This window comes from Petaurus breviceps, unplaced genomic scaffold (genome assembly GCF_028583685.1).
Source record: "Petaurus breviceps papuanus isolate PSGF00001 unplaced genomic scaffold, PetGlider_PUasm1.0 156, whole genome shotgun sequence".
In the NCBI taxonomy this organism is placed as follows: Eukaryota; Metazoa; Chordata; class Mammalia; order Diprotodontia; family Petauridae; genus Petaurus; species Petaurus breviceps.
Window position 1 is genome coordinate 2,806,025 of NW_027185720.1, and position 12,003 is coordinate 2,818,027.

Below are 12,003 nucleotides of genomic sequence, written 5' to 3' on the forward strand. Positions count from 1 at the left end.
CTGACACATAGGGAAAAGGCTGAGAAATAATCACCTCAGGGGCATATATATATATATATATATACACACACATATATGTATATGTATATAGTCCCTGTTTTCATTTGAGAAACCATTTTAATAATTCTCTGTATACACATGGTAGAAACCTAGAAAAGAGAAAATAGCATCTTCTCTTTCATAATATGAATGTTTAACAAAAAGTTATGTGCTGGGCCTAGAAAAAAGAAGTTATGTGTTTGCTTGATCTGACACCTGACACCCTGTACTTCCTTAGTCCCAAATCAGTCCCTCCTAATTATATGCCTTTAGAATGAATGAAGTGATCCACTCTTTGATAAAAGTGATTTCATCTGAAATGTGTTTCTAATGGCTTTTTAATAGGTTTTCTGCATTCTGATGTGGCTGTCAAGTTTCCCAGATTCAAAAGAAGTTTTCAATAATAGTACTGTGATAAATATTATACACATATATATTACATATATAATAGCATATTATATATGCACATAATAAAATATTGTCATATATACATATAATAATGCATTCTATATACATGTAATAACACGTTATTGTATATACACAATATGGCATTATATATTATCTTATACAATAGATATTAGATATATAAAATATACTATTATATATAATTATATGTATATATACATATATGTTTTTCTTAGGTACAGTACTCAAAAATATGCATTTTCAGTATTGCTTGATCATTCTCTTTCAAAGGATTGTTCATTGAGCACTGTCACTTAAATCTGCTATAAGGCCCAAAGGGCAAGCAAGGTTTAAAGAAGCAACATCTATATCATGGTGAGTTTTGTCCATGAGATTTTATATTGATTGTGGCAGAAACTCCTGATAAAATCATTTGCTTTCATGAGCATCGTGGTAAGGGATAGAATGAGGTCTACTGCCAAATATTTAGGTGTTCTTGCTTAAAAAACAAACAAACAACAACAAAAAAGAATTTCTCAGTGGGATAACACCACTGATACTTTTCTATAGGGATTAAACTAACTGATTTGATGCCTATCCCAGAATTCAGATATGGCCAGCAGGCAAGGTAAGGAAATGACCCATTTCTACTCCACTCTAGATCTTAGAGCTGGAAAAGGCCTTCGAGATTGTTGGGTCCACCCCTCTCAATATACACATGTAAGACTAGGCATAGAGAGGTTGGATATTACTTTAAATGTGTCACCTGACCTCTGAGCCTCAGTTCCTCATTTGTAAAATAAGGTTGAGCCAGATGACCTCTAAGACCCCTTCCAGTTCTCCATCTGTGATCCTATGGGCCCTCTACCCACCTACCTTCAGGCCCAGCAAGGACTTTAAATAACTTCTTCCTTAGACTGCCTTCTTAATTCCTTCCCCCCAATAGCAAGTACCATGACTGCATTTCTGCCTCTGCTGGTTAAATGGATCTTAGACTCAATTTATTTTCCTCCTTTGCCCATTATTTTCCCCAGAATGCTTGTTTCCCTCAATAATACCATGTCATTCCTCGTCCTGCCTCAGTCCCACAACATGTTTATTTTTCTGTCTTCAGTAGCTCTATTAATCCTGGAGTTAAGTGCCAGACTAGGCTGGAGTTTTAATCCTTTCTCAACACCTTTTAGTTAAGGACCTGACTGTCTTTGGTAGAATAAATCCCTTACTGTGTCCCATGGAGAATCTTCTTTCAACACTGGGGCTCCAAGTCCACAAGGTTTCTTTTGTTAAAGTTTTGCATTCAAGTTAAAATTACTCAAGAGAATTATTTGTCATATATAATATTTTTAAATTAAAAGTTTTATTCATATCTTTTTATCACATATTTTTTTCCTGGATCTCCCCTTCTTCTCTAAGAGAACCATCCTCTATTAATATATATATGTAGTAAGAAAGCAGAAAAAAGCAAAATTTACAAATATATCAAAAATTCTTAAAATATATTCAATTTTCCACATTCACAGACCTCCCACCTCTTAAAAAGAGTGCAGAGAGATGTCTTCTCATATTTCTTTTTTAGAGTTTTTTTCTTTGTTATTCTGCAATGTTCACTTTAAATTATTTTGTGATGGTGGTTCCTTCCATTTACATTGTTGTTGTCATTGTGAATATTAATTTGTTGCTTCTCCTTACTTCCCTCTTCATTGCATATTATATTATATTATATTATGTTGTGTTATGCTATGCTATGTCCTATCACGTCATGTTGTCACATTATGTCACATCATATCATGTCATGTCATGTCATACCATATCATAATATCATATTATATTTCATTATATTCATGACCCAGAATTTGTTTAGCCAATCCCTAAATTCCATCGCCTTCATAGCTGTTTTGCTCCCTAGCATTTTCACAGCGGCCATCATATTGTTTCAACCATATTCAAATATTTCTTCCTTAGTTTTCTCACTATGAAAGTGATAAAATTGGCCTAGAAGATCCCTAAGGTCCACTGGAATACAATCATTTTGTTATTTATGATTAATCAATAAGGAACTAAGCAAAATCCCTGATGACCAAAATTACCAAGAAGGAGTTCAACCCAACTTTGGTAAGCAGATATATTACAGTTTAAAGTTTCATAGGAGTTTAAAGGTTGGGTTTCTAACCTTTCAAATTTTATCTTGGAAAGCTCTTGAAAGGATAAGAATTCAGACCCAGTTAGTCTTCATAGAGGGTGCCTGAGAACATGGCCAGAACAATGAGCTAAGACAAAGTTTGTTCTGGAATCCTGAAGAACTCTATCTTAAAATATGTGGCAAGAGGTAGAAGTGTCTTCTGAAGTCCATCCTTAAGCAAGAGCCCTTCTACAATGTTTTCACCAAGTGTCCAGTGAGAGATCTCTTAGGTATGGAGAACTTGCTACCCTTAAGATAGCACTTTCCAATTTGGGACAGCTTTAACTATTAGAAAATTTTCCAGATATTGAGTTGAGATTTCTTTTTTCAACTCCCACCCAATGTTTCTAGTTTTGCACTTTGGGAGACAGAAAGAATGAATCTAATCTCTCTTCCATCAATTCATAAAAAAAAATTACTAAATTTCTACTATATTGTAGGCTAGATGATAAGAATACAAAGACAAATGAATTGCTGTCCTTGAGAGATTCCATATAAAAGCTATTCACTGATTTGAAGTTCTCATGTTTTGTTTTTTTCTTCAATCCCTTCAATTTCCCTTAGCTTCTCTAATCAATTTTTTTTGGTATGGTTTCATTTTTTTTCTTTGCATCTCAAGCAACTGGCATGATGTTTGCTTCATTGCAGGTGCTTATTAAATGCTTATTTCTTGACTGACGTTTGTGGGTCTCCTCCCCCTCGCTACTCTACTTCTGAGAGTGCTTCCTAATATAGAGCACTCAGACCTTAATAAAGAACTTAAGAAGTTATATACAAATATGAATTTATGTTTGCGGGAACCCCAGAAAAATGTAGTATTTCAGAACTGTATATCTTATTTCTGAAGCAAAAATTCATCTTTAACTCCAGTCATATTGTCTGGAAACAGTTTAATCATCTGTGGTGGTTTGTGAGGGAAGAGAAGGGAAGGGACAATGGACAAGTGTGGAATCAGATTCTATCTCTCCCATACAAACACACACACACACATATATACATGTGTGTGTATACACACACATATATATCTTTCTAGCACCTCTATTAAATATTTTTATTATTTTCCTCTCCACTTATTTCTACTAGTTTAGAAATTCCTCACCACTTTGCTTAAAGAAGCCTGTCTGGTCATCCTTTGGGGATTTTATTTAAAGTGCAATAGTCACACACAGGAAAAAAAAATTGTCCTAAACTAATTTTGGATAAGGGCAATCCAATAACTTTTTACTTTTAAAAAGTAGGGAAGGCTTAGAAGGCCTAGTAATTTTATCTATGGGAGTGGCATATGTGTGTATGTCTATATCGATCTCAATACATATACATGTATATGTGTCGTGTGTGTATATAAGATACATATATGCGTTATATATTACACACACAGAAACACACATCAACAAAAGATCCTGAAATTAACTCCATTTCTGTACACCCAGAATTATAAGGAAAAGATATAGGATTTGGCTTAAATAATCTAGGCAAAGGGAAAGACTGAAAGGAAGGTTATTGGATAATGAATTGCCTTCGAATGTTTCTAGTTCCTGAATACATGTGCATTTGTATTGCCAGTCCCAAAGAAGTAGCCTCTCCCTTCCCTTCCACACAAATAGACACACTACAAAACTGAAAGGTAGCATGTTTCGTGTTGATACTATCGCTCATGGTGGTGGTGTGGGTTAGGATGTCTAGCTCCCATAGGCTTTCCCCAGGCATTAATTAAACCAAGAAATCAGGAACAGTTTATCTAATTTGTACTTACGTTTTACATTAAAAAAAAAGTACATGCAAGATTTAAGTGCTTGTTGATTTAAACCGAATAAAATACAATTATATTAAAATAATATAATGGCAATTGCTAATGAAGTTCTAATAATGGGATAAGATAAAGGTCAACAAAGTACCAACCCCTAAGTACAAGTTAAGTACTATCTGTTTGTCAACTGTGATCTATGACAGCTTATTTTAACTGAATCCTCTTTTTTAAATTAAAGAGAAATATCTAGTTCTACACCCAAGATTGCATGTCTTCATAGCTTCCTATGGTTCCTTGCTATTTGCTCCACATGCTTCAGACGGCTGCTTGTACAGTAGGGCTTCAAAGTGGCATCTGCACTGCCCACTAGGTAGCTTACTCTTTTCAAAGAGAAATCATTTATTTGCTGTTTTAATTCCTCCCTCCCTTTTTTCTCTGAGAACTCCCTGCCTTTCCTGTGTCTAATAATTGTCTCTCCTGTATTGCATTTTGCTTAAAGAAAAACTTTTTTCTTCCCCCCAAGGAACTTGGCAGCTTCTATTTCTTCTCTGTCTCCTCCCTATAGACTAATGAAAAGAAATGGTGTCATAGGCTATATTTCCACAGCTACTTTCCTTGATGACTTTCATTCCCCCTCCTCTTTTTGCCTTTGCATACAACAATACCTTAGTAACAATTTAATTTTAACTTTCTAATCAAAGAAGAGTTATAAGAGGGAGCATGTCATTATATAATGTGACAGTACAATAGGGCTTAGTTGTGGGGTGGCTAGGGTCAGAAGATCAGGATTCAAATCCAAGACTCACTTGTTAGTATAACTGAGGAGAATTCACTTAACAATGCTGAGTCTGTTTTCTCATCTGTAAAATGGGTGTAATAATTTTTGCACAAACCTCACAGGTTTGTTGCAAAGAAATCACCTTGGGAACCATAAAGCACTATTTAAATATGATTTTGTTATTTTTGCTCTTGGAAAATGACTGACATTTTATATTGTATTTGGTAAATAAAACACTGGATGTAAATATCTCCTTTGCTCCTCAGAAAAGCCCTGTGATGTGGGTGCCATTATTCCCATTTTGTGGATGAAGAAACTGAGATTTGGAGAGGGTTAAGTGACTTGGCCAGGATCACTCAGCTAAGACACTCTCTGAGATGGAATGTGACTCCAGACCTTCCTCTTTCCAAATCCCAGAGCTCTATTCACTCTTTTGCAAATAACAAAATAGGCATTCCTTTTTCAATGTCTAAAGCCTTGTAATAAGCTGTGGTTTTTTTTTTTTGCCTTTCCCCTTCTTGCCAATGATTTTCGGGAGCTGAACCTCAAAGCACTTCCAAAGAGAACAGGTTTATAGCCAGGTTATAAAATAGTTTCCCATGCCAGTATAGCTTTCACGGAAGATGATTCTATCAACTTCTTTTGAAGATCAATGACTCTCCTCTACCTTCCTGTGACCCTAATTCACTTCAGAGTATTTTGGGTACTTTTTCATCTCCTTGTGCTGTACACCTCCACCAGACTGTAAGCCCCTCGTGGACAGGGCCATCAACTTAGGCTACATCTATCTCACATGCCATAGTACACACTAATAAGCATCTTCCAGATTTTTTTTTATGGCTTCAGAACATTTCTAGGCAGGTGCATAAGTGATAAACACATGGGGGTAGGAGCACACACACACTGAGAAGAGTCAGAGCTCAGAGTTGCTAAAGTACAGCCAGAGAAAACTGGGAAAATGTTGATCTTTTTTTTAAAAAAAAAAGACCATTGCCAAGCCAAAGCCGAAACACTGATTCCATTTCTGTAATTTGTTTGGGGATCTTTTCTGAGAAAAGTGCCTGCTTTTTCCTTTGACCTGCTTAGTGGAGAAAGCAGAAGAGGGGAAGGATAATAAGATGCTACTTCATGACACATCTATTACAGTAATTCATTTATAGTAAGGAACCTTTGCCAATGATAAATGTATGTTACAGGTGCAATTATGAATGTACTAGGGCTTTCCAACAATAAAGCTGCCAAAAGGGTGCAGAAAGCCCGGGTGAGGGAGGAAGGGAGAAGATCCCTTTACTTTATGCTCTTAACTAATCAGGAATAAAATCAGAAATAAGTGCCTCTCTTTTATGATGGAGGAGAGTTTTCTATTCCCTGTTGATCGGGGATCTCTGATAGCAAAAATGCCCAGCTCACTTGGGAGATTGTATCAGCTCCACACATATTTAGAATCATAACTAACAGAGCTGCAGGGGACCTGGGAAAACATCTGACCCAACATCCTCATTTTGTAGATGAGGAAATTAGATCTACAAGGGTGAAGTCCTTACCCAAGGTCACAGCCAAGTAGTAACTGAGCAAGGACTACTGGAATTCAAGTGTCCCCTGTTCTAGCCCAGGGCTCTCCCCACTTATCCACCACCATGCAAGACTGTGCTGGCTCTCAGTAAGTGCTCTGGCTTCTTGCCCTCTTAAGCACAGATCACGCTTGTGCTCACCCAGCCCCAAATGCTCCCAAAGCCTCTTTTATCTTCTCAAGCATAGATTAATCCAAGTCTATGATGCTATTTACTCTTTCTGAATCTCTTAATTATTAAGTCCATGCATTTAAGTTGGAATGTATTATGTTGACTTGTTGAATCCCTTTATTCAATACAACTAGTCCCCAATCAATGTAAATAATGAATCTCTTGAGGTAGTCAGGCATATTATGTACATTTATACTGAACATTTCCTTTGGGCTGGAGCCAATTGCCATCACTGATTGTTCTTATTCAGCTGTTTCAGTCATGTCCAATTCTTTGTGTCCCCATTTTGGGGGTTTTCTTGGCTAGGATACTGGAATGATTTGCCATTTCCTTCTGTAGCTTGTTTAGTAGTCAAGGAATTGAGGCAAACAGGATTAAGTGACTTGCCCAGGGTCACACAACTAGTAAGCATATGAGGTTGGATTTGAACTCTGGAAGATGAGTCTTCCTGATTCCAAACTCTGTGCTCTGTCCTTTGTGCCACCTAGCTGTGCTAACTGCCATAATTTACATGATTATTATTTCAAATAAATTTGAATACATGCAACCACCTTAATGGGCTAATTATCCCCACTAATTGGGACCTAGTGATATTTTCACTCTGGCATGGAGTCAGAGCAAGATCATATAGTCAGTTGAGTTGCCCATGAAATTCCTAGATTTTTAAGATTTTTCACCCATGTTGACTAAAATATGAGTTAACGAGCAACTACCATATGTTCAACACTAGAAACTTGGTGGATACAAAACATATTTTCTCTATATAGGGACACAGTATAAATGGATGAGATAAAGGAAAACCCATTTGAATCAATTGGTAAACAATATTAAACATTATATAATAAAGTGACATAAAATATAAATACTACGGATATTGAGAGAATCGGCAAATTATTTGTGACTAGAGATCAGGAAAGTTTTCATAAAGGAGATAGCACCAGAAGAATTTGAATAGAAAGATAAATAAGGCCAAGACAGAGAATGAATGGATTTCTTTTTATAAGATGGTGACTGAAGGAGAGGGTTCATGAAGGGAAGTCATGAGAAATTTGGTTGGTCATACAGTTTTGGTCCAGTTCCCAGAGAACTTTGACAGGCATTCAAAGAATAGTGATAACATTTATTCATATTTATTAAATAGATTCATATTAATTTGTAGCTCATTTATATAATGGTTTAACGTTTGTAAAACACTTTCCTTCTAACATGAGGAATTATAAAAAATAACCTATGAATTAGTGCAAATGTTATTCCCATTTCCCAGATGAGGGAATTGATGCTCAGAGCTGCAAAGGTAGTTACCCATGTGCATGAAGTTAATAATATGTGAGCGACAAGATTCAAATTTGGATTTTCCAGCTCTAAGAATGGTGTTTTATTCATCTTTAATGGACTGATTTCCATGCAAGAGGGAGCCCTTGTAGATTTCTGTGCTAAAGAGTATCTATGATTTAAGGCAGATTCATCTAGTAATATATTAGACTGATGGGAAACTGGATCCATGGAGACCAATAAAGGGATTCTTAGTGTTTTGTGAAGTAGTAAGGGGAAAAATGCTAGACTGAAGTCAAAAGACATGGAACCAAGTTCCCATTCAAGCCCTGAATAACTGTGTCTTTGGATCTACATATGTGACATTTATAGAGCTGTTAGAACATTGACAAACATTCTCCTATATACTCCTGAGATCAGGTATTAATGTCGATTTTATAGATGGTCAAAGTGAGACCTATATATAGGTAAGTGAAGCGCCATAAGAAACTCAAGATAGGAAGAAAGATGAACCTGTATACACAATGAGAAATCTCCCTTTACCAATGCAGCTCAGGAATGTCTCTGCAATTTATTATCTTAGAGTTTCCTAGAGCCCTGAGGGGTTATGGAACTTCCCTTTGGTCTTCCTGGCTCTATGGCCATCTCTCTTTGTTGCCTCCACAAGAAAATAGGTGGGAAATAATAGGAATAACAAGCAAAGTCTATATAATGTTTAAAAATAATTTACATCTAATATCCCATTTATTAAATAATTCTGTGATATGGATTCTATTAATATTGTTCCCACTTGACAGATGAAAAACCTGCAGTTGAGAGGAGCTGAATGCCTTGCCCAGAGTTATATAGCAGTAAGTATCCGAGGCAAGATTTGAACTCAGGTCTTCCTTCTGGACTCCAAGTCCAGAGCTCAATCTACGACCTCACTTTGCCTCTCAGTAGGGGAGCTGAACCTCAAGTTCCACTATAGTTCAATATCCTTTCCATTCTAGCAGAGTGCTGTTTCCATCTATACCAGTATTCTAATCCAGGTGTGTGATAATAAGAATAGTAACTCACCCAGAGTTTGAGTAATCAGTACTCAAGGTAATTGACATCCAGACAGCTAGCATGTCTCCTTTATTTCTGCAATTCCTTGCAGTATAATAGACCAAGATTACTTCAAGTATGCTATCTGTACATGTGTGTTTATGAGCAAGAAAAAAAGGGAGGAGGCAGTTCATTTGAAAGTGATTGAAAGGTGGTGTTTACAGAGCGCTTCCTCTCCCCTTTCTTTCAGGCTTTAGGCTTAGGGCTTAATAAGCACTTTTGATCCAAGGGAAGGACTGAGCAGCAGCTGCAACCTTGGCTCCCTGCCTGCTTCTTCCCATAGGCTTGGTGGTAAATTGAGTGGGGAAGGGAGGAGGAGAGGGCTTGTCAGCCTTGTACCTCTAACCTAGGTGAGATGGGAGAGCCAGGGAGGGCTGTGTGAGTGAGATGCAGCTGCGATGTGTTAGAGGACACAGTGCTAATCAGCTTTCCCTTCCTCCCACTCCAACCAGGGAAGAACATCTGGTGCCTCTTTTAGTTAAAATTTTGCCTGTCCTGGGGAGAACAAAGCTTTTCCATTTTGAGAGGCATCTTCTGGAAAGAGCAATTACTATTTAAGAGTAGGGGGAAAGAACCATAGGGAAAGAATGAGGAAAGGATGGGTCTGAATATCAGTTGTCTTTGGTATCAGAAAGTCCTACGATAAGATCACATTGGAAAGGGAAAAATAAATAAATAAATTGGGATCCTGAAAAAATAGCCTAATTACAGGTCACATTTGAGTTTTTATAAACGCCAGATTTGGGAAGAAACAAGATATATTGAGACCAATATCACAGGTATGATCCTCTGGGAATTTTCTATTGATGGATTTCTATAAATGATACAGTAGTTTTAGCCAAAAGTTTAATTGGTTGGTATCCCTTTTATATCTCCTCATCTTATTTTTATGCATGTTTTATGTTGATCTTGTACTTTCTACCTTTTCTTTTCTCTGCTGTATCTCACTTTTAGAAATATTTTTTCATGAAAGAAGCAATGCTGAATGGTAACTCTGTAGTGGGAATCCCTATTGCCTTTTAAGCAATAGGGAGCCATTGTAGGTTTTTGAGTAAAGGAGTTAACAGTGATGAAATCTGCTGTCATAATTACTCATGCTCCTAAACTATTTCATCTTACTTTGAAGCAGCTAAGTGGCATGTTGGATAGAATATAAGATGTGCAATGAGGAAGACCTGAGTTCAAATATGGACTCAGCTTCTTAATAGCTGTATGACCCTGGATAAGTCACTTAACTTTTCTCAGACTTAGTTTTCTCATCTGTAAAATGGGGATAATAGTAACACTTCACAGGGTTGTTGTGAGTATAAAAAGTACATAAAATATATAAAGGGCTTTGTAAACCTAAAAATTCTTGTTTCGTGCTAGCCAAGGGAGAGAGTTAACGAATCTCTGGTTCTTTGGTATAGGAGAAAGATTACTGACTCTGGAATGATATGATATGTGATGAGTACCAGTGTGATGGTGGATAAATCATTAAGCTCCCTTCATAAAATGAAGGGATCTGGTGAGATATTCTCTGTAGTCTCTCTCACCTTTTGATCTGAATTTTAATCATTTGAAGACTAATGTTTGTTTTTGGGGTACTTGACATAATGGATAGAGAACCATCTGGGGAACTTGGAAGACCTGAGTTCAAGACCTACCTAGTACATATCCTATCTCAGTTGCGTGACCTTAGGCAAGTCAATTAATCCCTAGTGCTCTAGCAAAATCTCTAAACCTATAAGCATGGAGAAGGTGCCAACCTGAATTGGTAATTGGGGTTTACTCATTGTAATGGGAATGGGAATGTGAAGGTCTTCCCTGCCCCTTAATAGACCTGGGGGGGAGTTTGAACTCCTCCCCTGCTATAAAAGTAAACTCTGCTCCCAATAGGCTGAATGTAATCATATGGAGCCTATGGTAGGAGGAATTTGCTGAAGGGAAGCAGAGCCCACAAGAAGCTGTTAGTTAGACCTATCCAGAGGGTGGGAGAGGGGACACTCAGACAAGGAGATAGAGAGGTTTGTGAGTAAATATTGATCTTTTATTGGTTTGTGGGAAGGCTGAAGGATGCTGTGGCTCTCAGAGTTATCATGGCTTCTGAATATCTTTGGTACTATGATGGAATTGGCTTACTGGTTTGGGGATTTGGTTTTCTGGTGTCTGAATAAATGCTTCAGTTCTGTCCTCTATCTGGAGAGTTTGGTATATTTTGTAATCAAATGTCATGCAATACTTATAGTTACAGTCTTTATAATGATCATGGGTGCTGTAAATATTGCATTGGCATTACACTCATCTGAAAAATCCCTACACTAATGAAATTAGAGATAAAGTACCTATTCCTAGTAAGATGCAAAGTATGACGAATAAGAGTTAGAGTCTTTTTCTGTCTTTATGGGTGAATGCAGAGCTTTCTCAAACAGCTACCAGTTGCTGTATTTTAGAGATGGTCCTAAGCTGGGCAGTTTGGAATATTCTCTCCTCCTCAAGTTGCCTCTAGGGTATTTTTCTTTTCTTTTGCTCCCTGGACATAGCAAACAGCATGCTACACTACAACTCTAAAAGGCTTCTACCATATTAAAATAAATGAACTGCTTTGGAAAGCTCCTGCTTAGTTTAGAGAATTTTAGAATTTTAGATGATAAAAGTTGATTCAAGTTTGCTTCTCTCAGCAGAAAGTATGATTTCCAACACTCAATGACTAATATAGTAAAATGTCATCCTTGGAAATCAAAGTGTGATTCATAGTTGGGGGCCTGACAAT